This window comes from Macaca nemestrina, chromosome 12 (genome assembly GCF_043159975.1).
Source record: "Macaca nemestrina isolate mMacNem1 chromosome 12, mMacNem.hap1, whole genome shotgun sequence".
Taxonomy (NCBI): Eukaryota; Metazoa; Chordata; class Mammalia; order Primates; family Cercopithecidae; genus Macaca; species Macaca nemestrina.
This window is the reverse complement of record NC_092136.1, coordinates 35,071,338-35,087,208: the sequence shown is the minus strand read 5'-3', so window position 1 is coordinate 35,087,208 and position 15,871 is coordinate 35,071,338. Positions and strand designations below refer to the sequence as shown.

General features: G+C 36.6%; 1 long non-coding RNA gene across 2 annotated transcripts in view; it reads left to right on the top strand.

Moving 5' to 3' along the window:
* The window catches only part of LOC105471484 (uncharacterized), a 59,556-nt gene that overhangs the window by 14,854 nt on the left and 28,831 nt on the right, over positions 1-15,871 (top strand). For both annotated transcript variants that reach the window (XR_011610723.1, XR_011610724.1), the window contains exon 2: positions 9,800-9,913. This is a non-coding gene — a long non-coding RNA (uncharacterized lncRNA). The remainder of the gene's footprint in view (positions 1-9,799; positions 9,914-15,871) is intronic.

Genomic DNA, 15,871 nt, shown 5'->3' with positions numbered 1-15,871 from the left:
CAAAACCCCTTCATGTTCATTCCTGCTTCCTTGTAACATGTCCCCATCCTTTTTTTGGGCACTTCTTTCCTTTCTGGCACACAAGATATTACAAGCCATCTTGTACTTTCCCTTTCTCAACCCTGTAATCAAATATTTATCCAAGGAGTTCTGGTTCCTTTTATTGGAAAAACCAATATCTAGGCACTAAGTGTGCTCTTTGCTACTAGGGTATCATTGTTCTAGGCCTTCTCAGTGGATAGAGCTAGAAAATAGACAATGTGTACTCACACACATTCACACGGAAGCATCTTTGTTTTTATCTTTTTATATATTTTATCTCTTTATTTTATATCTATTTTTATGGATATTTTATACTATCTATTCATCTGTCTTTTACCTATCTATCTGTCAGGGTTTTTCAGAGAAACAATCAATAGGAAATATGTATCTATATATAGAATCAGTAGCAAAGATATATCTATATATAGAATCAGTAGGAATTATATATCTATTATAGATATAAATAATATATAGATATAGATAATATATATAAATTTTATAATATATAATAAATCTATATATCTACATATATCTATCTAGATAGATAGATATATCTAGATAGATATCTAGATAGATAGATATATGTTATATCATATAACATTTAACATATATCTATAATATATATCTATGTTATATAGTTATAACATATATCTATAGATAGTTATAACATATATCTAGATAGATATATGTTATATATAGGTATCTATATAGAGAGATATATAGGTATCTATATCTATATAGATTTAGATCATTTAGATAATAGATATTTATCTATATATAAGATATATAATTTAGATAATATATATAGAATCAGTAGGAATTGTATATCTATATATAGATATAAACAATATATAGATGTAGATAATATATACAAATTTTATAATATATATCTACATATATCTATCTATATTTTATAATATATATCTACATATACCTATATAATAAATCTATATAGATATATGTAGATATAGAGTTATTATATATTATAAAATATAATATATAATAAATAATATAATATATAGATACCTATATATAATATATATCTATCTATATAGGTATCTATAAGGTATCTATATAGATAGATATATATTATATATAGGTATCTATATCTATATAGATTTAGATAATTGTGTGAACCAATTCCTTATAACAAATATATATATATAATACAATAAAACTCTCTCTATATCTATACATATATAGAGAGATTTATTATATGGAATCAGCTCACACAATTATGGAGACTAAGAAGGTCTACAACCTGTTGTCTGTAGGAAAACCAGTGGTGTAGTTCTAATCTGAGTCCCAAAGCCTAACAGCCAGAAGAACCAATGATACAAGTCCAAGTGCAGGAGAAGACTGATGTCCTGGTCAGGCAAAGAGAGCTAATTCTCCCTTCTGCTACCATTTGGTCTATTCAAGCCTCCAAAAGATTGAATGAGGCCCACCTACATTGGGGAGTGCAATCTGTGTTACTTAGTGCACCAATTCAAATGTAATGTCATCCAGGAACATTTACAAATGTATAATAAATAAATTTTAATCAAGTATCTGGGCACCCTGTGGTCCTGTCAAGCTGACACACAAAATTAACCATTACTCTATGTATCTATCTATCTATCTATCTATCTATCTATCTATCTATCTATCTGTCTGTCTAATCTGTCTACCTGGTCTATATAAACCATGATTTTATGCTGATTCCTCTAATTTCAATTAAACTGCAGTGTTCTTTCTAGCCCTCTCCATTGTCTTCCTTGTAACCCTTTCTCTGATAGTGAGGAACCTGGTATTCATTATCCACAATATATTTGCTTATTTGTTCAATCCTGGAGCACACATGAAGAGTTTCAGGATTGCTAGCTTTTATCTCTGTGGGGAAAAAAAAAAAAAAAAAAAAAACACAACAAAAAAAAACACTTAATTTACCAATTTGAATACAATATTTGTGTAGAATTCATTTCATTTTTAGCCTTATAATATACAGTCAAAACATGGTTTGACAAAGTTACTTAGGTTAGTTCTTTTCTTCTCCTCTCCTTTGGCATAGTTGTATTATTAATTTGTCATATATTGGAATCACGTTTATTGTTTGTATTTCATTGGGAATCTCCTCACATCTTGGTTGATTTTAAATTTTTAAATTTGTTCTGGAGATATGCTAAATATACTAAGAGTCAGAGCTAGACACTAAAAATGATATACTCGGAGAAGAGTCATTTTCCATCATCCTTGCTACCCCATACCCAGTGCCCCATTCTTTTGACCCTGTTGCCATTGACCCTTTCAGTAACTATTGCCAGTAGTGTCTAGTTTATCCTTCCTGTATTTCTTTTTCACAACTTAGCAGATCCCAATATGTTTTCTGATATCTCTGTCTTTCTTTAAAAACATGAAGGTTAGTATGCTATAAATACACTTTATGCTTTGTTTTTTTAATGTAACAGGATATATAAAAATTACTCTGTTTTTTTACAGTTACATGGTACTCTACTGAGTGAATGAGCCATAGTTTATTCAACCAAACCACTCTCCTATCTGAGCCTTTTTCTTCCTAATATTTTGCAATTACAACCAATGCTAAAATGAATAACCTTTCATTTATGTATTTACATATTACTGAACATATATTTTCAGTGTAGATTTCTAGAACTGGAATTCCTGGGTCAAAACTAAGTGTGTATGTAGTTTTGTCAAGCATTGCCAAATTATCACCAAGAACGGCTGTGCCAGTTTGCATCCTCATCAGCAATGCAGGAGAATGCTTGTTTCTCTACAGTCTTGCCAACAGAATATGTTGTCTGCTTGTTAATTTTCACCGATCTAATAGGTGAGAAAAGGTATGTAAGTTAAGTATTGGTTTAATTTGCATTTATCTAATAATGATTGGTGGTCTGAACTTTTTTTGTATATCTAAGGGCCATTTTCTATATTTTTGTGTGAACGGTCTGTTCATGTCTTTTTTTTTTTTTTCATTTTCTTAGCATACTTTTTGTCCTTTATCCCTCAATTTTCAAGAGTTCTTTATGTAACAAGTAGATCAATTTTTGTCTGTGTTATATGTCGCAAATATTTCATCCCTAGTTTTGGTTATCTTTTGGTCTTTTTAATATGGTGTTTTTTGTCCTGCAAACTTTTTCTTTATTTTTATGTGATCAAATTGACTAAACTTTTATTTTGCTTATAAATTTTATGCATATTTTTAAACATGTGCCTGTCCCATCCCTGAAAGTCTTAGGCATTACTGCAGCACAAAAGAGAGGAAGAGCTTACTTTAGGAGATTTTAAACCAGAGAGAGTAGGGAAGTGGAAAACCCGAGCACTCTGAAGTCAGGTGGATTCCATTCCCACCTAGTTTCAGTGTCTTCTTTTGAGCTGTGGGACCTCTGGAAAAGTATTTAACCTCCCGGAGCCTGGTTTTTCTCATCTGTAAAATGAGATAAAACCTACCTTGCACTGCTATGAGGATTTGAAATGCTTGTTTCAATACATGGCACTAAGGAGACATGTTATTATTATTATTATATTCATAATATATCAAATGCCAAGTGATAATTTAATGAAAACCTCGATAGGTGTCTGATTTTTTTTTCTCAACATTATCTCATCAAGGCACCACCACTTCCATAAGAACAAAGAGTCTGAGAGATTTTCACCCATTCACCTGTATGTTCACCACAATTGTTCTTTTTGCCCTCTGAAATACTTTGTCTTTTGAAATACTATCGTGTCTCTGTTCTGTAATGAATTCAGAGAAAAGTTATGAGGATAAAGGAGTTAACATCCATAAGGCACGCTGAGCTGGCAGATAAGAGCATCAAAATGAGTTCCAGAAAGAATTCTAATTAACTCAATTTATTATCACCTTATCTTTTCCAAAGCCCCTTCTTGCCTCCAGCCTCAAGTTGAAAGTTTTGTGGTCATTCCCCAAAGGACACATACTCCTTCGAACCAGGAATCAGTTGGCACTGGTTATTGTCAGTACCCCAAAGGTACTCACTAGAATTCCTGTTGCCAAATGTGTTCTTCCCTTAACAGGCAATTCCTTTTTAGTTTCCCTATGAAACTAAACAGAAGCCCATAGGGAAGTCTGATGTCACCTTTGATTTCAACACCATTCAAAGCAAACACAACCAAGACTATTTCCTTAATCTTTTGGCAGCTACTTCTTCTAAATTATCTGAACATGATGAAGTTCCCATCTACCAATAAGTTAATCAGGTGGGTGTGTGCCTTGATAGAGTACAGATGTCTTGCAGGACAGAAAGAATATCTAAGGGTCCATGGATCGGAATAGATTTTTTTTTATAGTTAACTGATGTTTGTTTTTCTCATTGCTTTATCCCCAATGGAGTGATTTGGAAATAGTTGTTTTTCTACCTTTTGCAATTCCTCAGAGCTTCAGGGCACATGCAACGGATGGGGAGGAAAAAGACAGGAAGGGAAAAAGGAAAACAGCTAATTTGGATTGCAATTCTACTATAATCTATGCACTACACTAGCTACTTAGAGAATGTATTATTATTATTATTATTGTTATAGGCATAGTCTTCCTCTGTCACACAGGCTGGAGTGCAGTGGCATGATCATAGTTCAGGGTAATCTTAAACTCCTGGGCTCCAGTGATCCTCCCACCTCAGCCTCCCAATGAGCTGGGACTACAGGTACATGCACTACCATGCCTGGCTAATTTTTAAATTTTTTGTAGAGATGGGGATCTCTCTATTTCCCCAGGGTGGTCCCAAACTCCTGGCCTCAAGTGATCCTCCTGCCTTACCCTCCCAAAGTGTTGAGATTACAGGCCGGAACCCCAGAGATGTATTATTTTAGTGGCTCTCAGTCAAAGGGATGCCACCCCCAAATGGCATTTTGAAAATTTGTGGAACCACCTTTTTGTTGTCATAAAAATTGAAGAGTACTGCTGCCATTTATGAGGTGGTATATTATATAATAAAAATAAATATTTTTATTTTTGTCCCCTGTTTCTGGCACATGGCTTCTAAAACTCTTAATCTCCCGAGTGATAATTATCTTTTGTATGCTCATGAGATGTTTCTTGGTGTGAAGGGCCAGGGCTAGATAGCTTCAGGATAGGAGCTGGTCACCACAAAGACCAAGCCATGATGAGAGGGTTGGAACTTCCAGCTTACTCCCACCCCTCTGCACCAGCCCTCTCTAACCTCTGGAAAGAGAGAGAAGCTAAGAGATTTCAGTTCAGTCACCAATAGTCAGTGATTTAATCAATCATGCCTCTGTTATAAAACCTCCAAGAAAGTCTCTAAACAACAGGGTTTGGAGAGCTTCCTGGTTGGTGGACACATCAATGTGCCAGGAGGGAGGTGTGCCAGGCCAGAGAGGGCATGAAAGCTCTGCCCCTCCCTCTCTCCCACCGCAAACTTTGCCCTACACATCTCTTCCATTTAGCTGTTTCTGAATGTATCCTTTATAACAAACTTGTAATAGTAAGTATAGCACTTTCCTGACCTCTATGAGTTGTTATAGTGAATTTTGAAGGGTGGCAACCCCTATATTTGTAGTTGGTTGAATAGACATCTGGGTAGCTTGGGCACCCCATTTGCAGCTGGCATCTGAAGTGGGACTGTTTCGTGGGACTACGTCCTTAACCTGTGGTATCTGTACTAATCCCAGATAGTGTCAGAATTGAATTGAATTGTTGGACACTCAGTTGGTGTTGGAAAAAACTATACAAGTGGGAACCAAAAATGCATTATGTTCTATAACCTGCAATGGCTGAAACAGTTGTGCATGAGGAAGAATTATCCTTCATGCTACCTGAATTTCAAAGGGCCCATTGGAACAGCTATGAAGGTTAAAAACTTGTTTGCGACTATCTAGGCCTAGAACTTGCATTCATTTTACTTACAAAGTATTTTTTGCCTAGTTTTTACATTCATGGTTTTTACATACATATAACTTTCCAGGAATGCAATATGATGTAAGCTGAAGGAAGACCGCACTTTATTTTGTGCTCTGTGACACTTGAGTATTAGTACTATATGCCCATACTGGTCTCCATTTGTACCTGTCATATATATGGTGAAAAATGTAGGTGCAAAATCACATCACTTAGTTATATTATCTAGTGTAGTTGTGCCTCAGCATTTAAAATTTATTTCGTTATAAATTTCTTTTATATCTTTATGTCACACATGGGCACTATATAGATTTTTTATTATGTGTGTATGTAGGTTCCATAATTTATGAATTTTCTCTCAAGATAGCAAAGGAGGTATTTGCAAAACAATTGCAATAAAATTATTATAGCATTTGTTCCAAAAGGGTTGAGACTCACTGCATTCTTTTATCAACTGAACACAATTTTGAGAAGATCTCTTATTAGCCCCATCTTGTAGGTGCAGGAACTCTAGCTCAAATGGTTAACTCTCTTGCCCAAAGCCACACAGCCAGTAAGTGGCAAAGCCAGGAGTCAAACTGTTTCTGTTTCCAAAGCGCTGAACTTGGTGAAAATAAGAGGATAAAAGACAGAGGGATGAATTAAGGCATAAGGATAGAGGAAGAAAGGGGAGAAAGGGAAAAAAGAGGAACAGTATGAGAAAAAAGATACAAATCAATTTTTGTCTCAATTGTTAAACTCTACAGAGTACTTTAAATATATGTAAAAAGTTCTCATTAATAATGTTGTATGATGTCTGCTATGTACAGGGTATATTAAAAATGTTGAGGATACAAAAATAATTTTTTAAGAATATGACATAATCCTATCCCTGAGACATTTGAAGCTGAGTTGGGATGGTAAAATACATTCTTTTTAAAATAAATAAATGAATAAACAATATGACCCAAGATATATTAAGTGCAAAAGGAGAGAGGTAACATCATCTATTCATCTAAATGTATCTAGTTTCTAGATAGCCTTTCCCTTCTCATGCCATAGACAAGAAACAGGAAGCTAAATGGTTATATGCTCAATGGAAATGTTATGTGACTAGCACACACATTTTTCCCTCCTAAGTAATATTGATTCTTGAAACCATGGTTGATTCTGGCTTATAAGATACAATTTAACACCAGTTTTGCATTCCATAGTTAAAGCCTTGAGGATGCAAGGACTTTTACTGGAAGAAGATACAACAGCCCCAAAAGTGTGGATCAGTCAATTTGCCAGTAAATGCATATCATGCTTTCTGCCATGTCCAAATGTCGTGGCTATTACAGGGCACGTGACTGGTTCGCTTCCTGATCCTATGCAAAGCTATTGGTTTTATCACTCCTCACCAGCCCCCAGGACTTATTGTAAGGGGAACTGGAGTCTCTTTGTCCAAGTGGATTGTTTTTTGTTTCAGGGACTCACAGGCAGAGGCAGATTTCTGTGAAGTCAATGAAGCTTAAGCTTAAGGACCTCTTATTTACACAAGTCCCTCCTAAGACCTAGGGAGAGGGCCAACAATAAGTTCACATGGTCACCCGTTTTAATAGCATTTCAAAAGTAAGATATTGTCACTACAACTGGTTAAGGCTATTGTCTCTTTCCACTTGGGTTCCCCCTCCCTCACATGCCCTTTTGTTTCAGAGGGCAATGGAGCAGCCATGGGTATTTTCAGCTCCAGCTAGGGAGAACTTGAGATGAAGATACATATAGTTTGAGTGCAGTTTGATTGTAGTAGGATATATTTTTGTGGTTTACATTCACTTCTGTACACAGTTAAGTAGGTTTAGCTGTCCTGGGGTAAAAATGTCTTCCAGGAATATTTCTTTCCTTGACTGTGCTGGCTCACCCATCGTCAACTGTGTCATGAAGATACAAGACCAGAAGCTGTGTGCGTTACCAGTGTCATATAGTACCTGACATCAGATGTTTATGACTAGTGTAGAGAAGCAAGGTGTGAAATGTTTAGAGCCAGAAGTTGGTCTATGGAAAATTCTTCCAAATCTTAGAGCTCAGATTTAAAAGAAACATGTAGAGGCTTGCCCGAATTTGACAACAATCCTAAAAATGTATTGATATTACCCATCACAACTGATGTAGCTAAAAAACCTTTTCTAACCTACCAAAAGTAAAAAAACAAATTCTGATGATAAAGACAAGATTGAATTATCTTTTTATTTTTGCTTTAGAAAATAATATTACAAAATGATTGTTAAATAAGAATTGATTCAAAAAATGTAGGAAATAAACATAATAAAGAGATTTGTTGGGCAATTAATAATATTATCATGTTATTTTTCTGACTTTTGTGACGTCTGGATTATTGTTAGCTTTTTAAAATCTATACTTCATTATGTTTTTCGATTTAAAATAAAATTACTTTTGCACCTAACTTTGTAAGTACTTTTATATTAGTTTTCTTAAAGAGAACCTCAAATTGTATAAATGTCAGCTCTCATAAAACTTGAATTCATCCCTGTTCGTGAGGCCTGGGTTAGCTATTTTCAAAGTGCTGTTAGGCAAAGATGGTTAGATTTGTTTTATACAGTAGCAGAAGGCTAGAACTTTAATGATGGGAGTTACAGGAGGACAGATTTCAGGTCACTTTAAAAATATATTTTTATATTCAGAGGCTTCCGAAGATGCAGAGGGAAGCTATAAGAAGCAATGAGCTCCATGACAGTGGAGCTACTTAAGTAGAGGCTGCACAGTCATTACACATGGCCATCGTCTCCTAGGCTCAAGCTTAGAAGACTGGGTGTTAATGAGCTTTCAGAGATACCACGCTGCAGAATCTCTGCTTCTACCTGTCTGTCGTACTCTCGTGCTCTTCCTTATGTCTCCAACTTTGTTCTCACAGTAGAATCTTGGAGAGGGTGCTGAGAGAGATGGGAATAATGAGAGCAGAAAACAAGAAACAACAATCTTTTTAGGAAGAGGAACTGAGGGCTCAGAAGTGAGATTAATAACATCGCATGTTCAGCAGTTGAGAGAGTATCCACAGCAGACAGCTTCCAGAAACACCTCTACAAGCTTCTCAAAGACCTAATCACGTCCTGAGGGAAAGGCTCAGCGACTCACTAACGGTGGAGGCAGTTGCTTTGACATTAACCTTTTCAAAGGGTCACTTCCACACCGTGAGCCCAACATGCCACCCAGAAAATGTAACTGAACATCAGTTTTGCTTTTCCTCTTGCTTAACTGTTTTAAATGTCCTTGAACTGCATTTTTCCACCAGGCTTAATTTTATGGATTGTGGATTACATTTACTGCTCAGCACTTCTTGCTCAACCCTGGACAATCCCAGACCTACTGAGTTGTTAACTCACATGGTCAGCATTAATGTCTGAGACTAGTTATAGCAAATGACTGTAGCATAGCGCGATTAACACCTGGCCTTACAGCGTCCCAATGAAATCAGCACTTTGGTTCTTCTTTCGCACCCAGAAAAAAACCCAGGAGGAATGCGAGAGTAATGACTTGGGTTAACTGTGCTTGTCTTCCAAAGAGTTCAAATTTCTATCCCAGTCTTACTACCTCCCTTGTCTTGGAAAATTGTATTTGAAAGCTGTAGAATGGCTAGTTTCCCCATCTTACAGGCATGTTGTAGAATTCCACAGAAAGATTGTAACTTCTTCAAAATCACACAGAAAGTCATTATGTTATCCTGCTTCTTGTTTTGTCTTGTTATGTTTTTTTTTTCACTAGCCCAAGTCACTTGGCTACAATAATTCCAAAAAGTGGTTGTAGAAAATACAAATGGTTTTTGAATCATAAGAATCATAAAGCTGAAAAGGACCCTAAGAGATATTTATTGTTTGCACCTTTATGTTTCGAACATCTTCTCAGATAAAGTTGACTACAACTTGCTGCATGTATGACCACCTTCAAGCCACCTTATCTACTAATGGAAATGAAAAACCCACTCATGTCAGATGAATGAATCCAAGAAAGTAGAGTATGGTGAGTACAGCTAGTGTCTGAAACTCACTAAAATCATTACTAGAATATTCCCAGTTTGGTATTAATAACTTTACCAACTTTTCTGTTTTTTTTTTTTTTTTAATTTTTTCAACCCCATTTGGTATAGATTGTTGCACTGTGAAAGTCTGTCATGTGCTAGGATGCTCAGGTTAAGAATGTCGGCAGTTCTATTTAGGAGGAGGGGTAGCTGCAGCTGCTGAGGGTGGGGGGAAAATTCTGAATGTCCTCTCTTGATTCACTCAACCATCCCTCCCATTGCTCCCGTGAAGGGGAGGTTGACAAATTCCTGATATCAAAACCAGCTGTCAGAACAACATAGGGTAATAGCTGTCCTTGTCAAATGTACCAATTAATTCACCTGACTAACAATGCTGGGATAATTGATAGACTCCACAATCTGGCTGAGGAATGAAAGTTGAAGGAATTACTAAGTCCATTTCACCTCTGAACAGGTCTTGCAGTAGAACTGGGGCTGTCAGAGTTGGACTATATCAATAAACCTTTACCAAAACTGAAGCTTGATTTTTAAAAGTATGTGTGTAGGCAAGGGGTGGGAGTTTCTTCAATCAAGTGTATCAGTTACTATGAGACCAGTTCCCAAGAATATTACCAGAAAATGCTCAGAGGAAAGCACGGCAGATAAACATTCTACTTGTTTATTCTGAAGTTTGTCTGCAAGCAGACCAGAATCGACGCCTCATTGTTTGAGGATATTAGTTAAGACTGCAATAACCTGGAACTTCCTGTACTACTTACTCAGCTAAACATGGAAAACAGAAGTTTAGATTATCAGGAGGCTAGGCAAATGATTTGGTAGGAAATATTCCTTATTCCTATATCAGGATAATCCAGAGACTATCATGAAAGAGTACTCATGGCTAAAGATCTTCATTAAGATACGCTGATATAATCTAAAATATTGTGAATTCCAGGATAAGGGTCACGATTAGACAGGGAGGAACAGGGCAGTTAAAATCCTGATTGGTTCCCCAGGAAAACAAAGGGTCATTTCTAAGGAAGTCAGGCTAAGACAAGAAGGAACAAGTAGGTACAACAGTATAGACAAGTAAGATGTCAAACATAAGGATCATAAAATCAATATCTATGAACAGGGTTGAACTCTGGTCTCTGCATTCTAACTTTGTTGCTTGTTTCTTTTACTGATTTATACTATTTGCTGAGCATGAACCATCATCAGCCCAAAGGTAATAGTAATAAAAAATACAATTTATTGAGCACTTGCTGCGTCCAAGCACTTTGCTTAAATTCTATATACATTATCTCATTTAATCGTAACAACTTTATGAGGCAGCTATGACAGCATAAACATTTTTAATATTCATAGACTTCTAGCCCAACAAAGAGACATCTGTAATAGCCACCTCAACTTTCCTTGTATTCCTCCCTTTCGAAGGAGAAGGATTCTTTCTTGCTGGGAGAGAGGCCAAACATTGAGATAATTAATAAGATGCTGATAGAAGAGAGGGGTAAAGAGTGGAAGAATGACATGGAGATGGTGGTGGAGGATGGGTTTAGTTTTTCATAGTATTTGAGGAGAGAGTCTTTGGAGCAGCTGCAGGGAGTAAATTAAGTGGATGGGAAAGTGCAAAGGTTGATTTAATATTGCTGTAAACCAAGTATTAAATCCTCTATAAAGTCTGCAGGATTCCAGCAAAGAACAGAATATCTTTTCAACAACTTTTGGGCTGTTGAAATCAGTGCTTATGATATGTGACGTTACTCTAAGGCAAAGCTACATGATCTCTGAGTTCATTCGAATTAGGTATAAATATTATCTATTTAAAGACAATGATATCCAAACCCAGAGAAATTATATAATTCACCTAAAGCTTTCAGTACATCTGTGGAACTATGATTTAGCAACAGGGAAAAAACTACCCATTTTTACATTCCTACCCAAGCCATTCTGGAACAATCTCATACTCCAGGATGTTCTTTGGTCAATTATACAAATATCCTTCAGAATCTCAACTCAGAATTGAACTGCTTTTCTCTCAGTAATAATACTTTCAAACATTGAGTGCTTACTACGTGACAAGCTGTGCCAAACCCTTGACTTGCATCTTCTCACTTAATCTTCACGTAATGCCCAGGTAGATATGATTACCTCCAATACACAGAAAAGAAAGCTGAGGCCACAGGAGATGAAGTAAATTCCCTAATGTTGCACAGCTAGCACAGAGCTGAATCAGAGCTTAAACCCAGCTCTGTTTATATATTTTCATTTTTATTTTTTATTGTACTTTAAGTTCTAGGGTACATGTGCACAACCTGCAGGTTTGTTACATATGTATACATGTGCCATGTTGGTGTGCTGCACCCATTAACTCATCATTTACATTAGGTATATCTCCTAATGCTATCCTTCCCCCCTCCCCCATTCCCACAACAGGCCCAAGTGTGTGATGTTCCCCTTCCTGTGTCCAAGTGATCTCATTGTTCAGTTCCCACCTATGAGTGAGAACATGCGGTATTTGGTTTTCTGTTCTTGCGATAGTTTGCTGAGAATGACATGAACTCATCCTTTTTATGGCTGCATAGTATTCCATGGTGTATATGTGCCACTTTTTCTTAATCCAGTCTGTCACTGATGGACATTTGGGTTGATTCCAAGTCTTTGCTATTGCGAATAGTGCTGCAGTAAACATATGTGTGCATGTGTCTTTATAGCAGCATGATTTATAATCCTTTGGGTATATACCCAGTAATGGGATGGCTGGGTCAAATGGTATTTCTAGTTCTAGATCCTTGAGGAATCACCACACTGTTTTCCACAATGGTTGAACTAGTTTACAGTCCCATCAACAGTGTAAAAGTGTTCCTATTTCTCCACATCCTCTCCAGCACCTGTTGTTTCCTGATTTTTTAATGATTGCCATTCTAACTGGTGTGAGATGGTATCTCATTGTGGTTTTGATTTGCATTTCTCTGATGGCAAGTGATAATGAGCATTTTTTCATGTGTCTGTTGTCTGTATGTCTTCTTTTGAGAAGTGTCTGTTCATATCCTTTGCACACTTTTTGATGGGGATATTTGTTTTTTTCTTGTAAATTTGTTTGAGTTCTTTGTAGGTTCTGGATATTAGCCCTTTGTCAGATGAGTAGATTGCAAAAGTTTTCTCCCATTCTGTAGGTTGCCTGTTCACTCTGATGGTAGTTGCTTTTGCTGTGCAGAAGCTCTTTAGTTTAATGAGATCCCATTTGTCAATTTTGGCTTTTGTTGCTGTTGCTTTTGGTGTTTTAGACGTGAAGTCCTTGCCCATGCCTATGTCCTGAATGGTATTACCTAGGTTTTCTTCTAGGGTTTTTATGGTTTTAGGTCTCACATTTAAGTCTCTAATCCATCTTGAATTAATTTTCATATAAGGAGTAAGGAAAGGATACAGTTTTAGCTTTCTACTTATGGCTAGCCAATTTTCCCAGCACCATTTATTAAATAGGGAATCCTTTCCCCATTTCTTGTTTTTGTCAGGTTTGTCAAAGATCAGATGGCTGTAGATGTGTGGTATGATTTCTGAGGGCTCTGTTCTATTCCATTGGTCTATATCTCTGTTTTGGTACCAGTACTGTGCGGTTTTGGTTACTGTAGCCTTGTAGTAGAGTTTGAAGTCAGTTAGTGATATGCCTCCAACTTTGTTCTTTTGGCTTAGGATTGTCTTGGCAATGCAGCTCTTTTTTGGTTCCATATGAACTTTAAAGCAGTTTTTTTCCAATTCTGTGAAGAAAGTCATTGGTAGCTTAATGGGGATGGCACTGAATCTATAAATTACCTTGGGCAGTATGGCCATTTTCACAATATTGATTCTTCCTATCCATGAGCATGGTATGTTCTTCCATTTGTTTGTGTCCTCTTTTATTTCACTGAGCAGTGGTTTGTAGTTCTCCTTGAAGAGGTCCTTTACATCCCTTGTAAGTTGGATTCCTAGATATTTTATTCTCTTTGAAGCTATTGTGAATGAGAGTTCATTCATGATTTGGTTCTCTGTTTGTCTGTTATTGGTGTATAAGAATGCTTGTGATTTTTGCACATTGATTTTGTATCCTGAGACTTTGCTGAAGTTGCTTATCAACTTAAGGAGATTTTGGGCTGAGATGATGGGGTTTTTTAAATACACAATGATGTCATCTGCAAACAGGGACAATTTGACTTCTTTTCCTAACTGAATATGCTTGATTTCTTTCTCTTGCCTGATTGCCCTAGCCAGAACTTCCAACACTATGTTGAATAGGAGTGGTGAGAGAGGGCATCCCTGTCTTGTGCCAGTTTTCAAAGGGAATGCTTCCAGTTTTTGTCCATTCAGTATGATATTGGCTGTGGGTTTCTCATAAATAGCTGTTATTATTTTGAGATACGTTCCATCAATACCAAATTTATTGAGAGTTTCTAGCATGAAGGACTGTTGAATTTTGTCAAAGGCCTTTTCTGCATCTATTGCGATAATCATGTGGTTTTTGTCTTTGGTTCTGTTTATATGCTGGATTACATTTATTGATTTGCATATGTTGAACCAGCCTTGCATCCCAGGGATGAAGCCCACTTGATCATGGTGGATAAGCTTTTTGATGTGCTGCTGGATTCGGTTTGCCAGTATTTTATTGAGGATTTGTGCATCGATGTTCATCAGGCATATTGGTCTAAAATTCTCTTTTTTTGTTGTGTCTCTGCCAGACTTTGGTATCAGGATGATGTTGGCCTCATTAAATGAGTTAGGGAGGATTCCCTCTTTTTCTGTTGATTGGAATAGTTTCAGAAGGAATGGTACCAGCTCCTCCTTGTACCTTTGGTAGAATTCAGCTGTGAATCCATCTGGTCCTGGACTTTTTTTGGTTGGTAGGCTATTAATTATTGCCTCAATTTCAGAGCCTGCTATTGGTCTATTCAGGGATTCAATTTCTTCCTGGTTTAGTCTTGGGAGAGTGTAAGTGTCCAGGAATTTATCCATTTCTTCTAGGTTTTCTAGTTTATTTGCATAGGGGTGTTTTTAGTGTTCTCTGATGGTAGTTTGTATATCTGTGGGGTCGTAGTGATATCCCCTTTATCATTTTTTATTGCGTCTATTTGATTCTTCCCTCTTTTCTTCTTTATTTGTCTTGCTAGCGGTCTATCAATTTTGTTGATCTTTTCAAAAAACCAACTCCTGGATTCAATGATTTTTTTGGAGGGATTTTTGGTGTCTCTATCTCCTTCAGTTCTGCTCTGATCTTAGTTATTTCTTGCCTTCTGCTAGCTTTTGAATGTGTTTGCTCTTGCTTCTCTAGTTCTTTTAATTGCGATGTTAGGGTGTCAATTTTAGATCTTTTCTGCTTTCTCTTGTGGGCATTTAGTGCTATAAATTTCCCTCCACACACTGCTTTAAATGTGTCCCAGAGATTCTGGTATGTTGTATCTTTGTTATCATTGGTTTCAAAGAACATCTTTATTTCTGCCTTCATTTCGTTATATACCCAGTAGTCATTCAGGAGCAGGTTGTTCAGTTTCCATGTAGTTGAGCGGTTTTGATTGAGTTTCTTAGTCCTGAGTTCTAGTTTGATTGCACTGTGGTCTGAGAGACAGTTTGTTATAATTTCTGTTCCTGTACATTTGCTGAGGAGTGCTTTACTTCCAACTATGTGGTCAATTTTGGAATAAGTGGGATGTGGTGCTGAGAAGATTGTATATTCTGTTGATTTGTTGTGGAGAGTTCTGTAGATGTCTATTAGGTCCACTTGGTGCAGAGTTGAGTTCAATTCCTGGATATCCTTGTTAACTTTCTGTCCCGTTGATCTGTCTAATGTTGACAGTGGGGTGTTAAAGTCTCCCATTATTATTGTATGGGAGTCTAAGTCTCTTTGTAAGTCTCTAAGGACTTGCTTTATGAATCTGGGTGCTCCTGTATTGGGTGCCAATATATTTAGGATACTTAGCTCTTCTTGATGA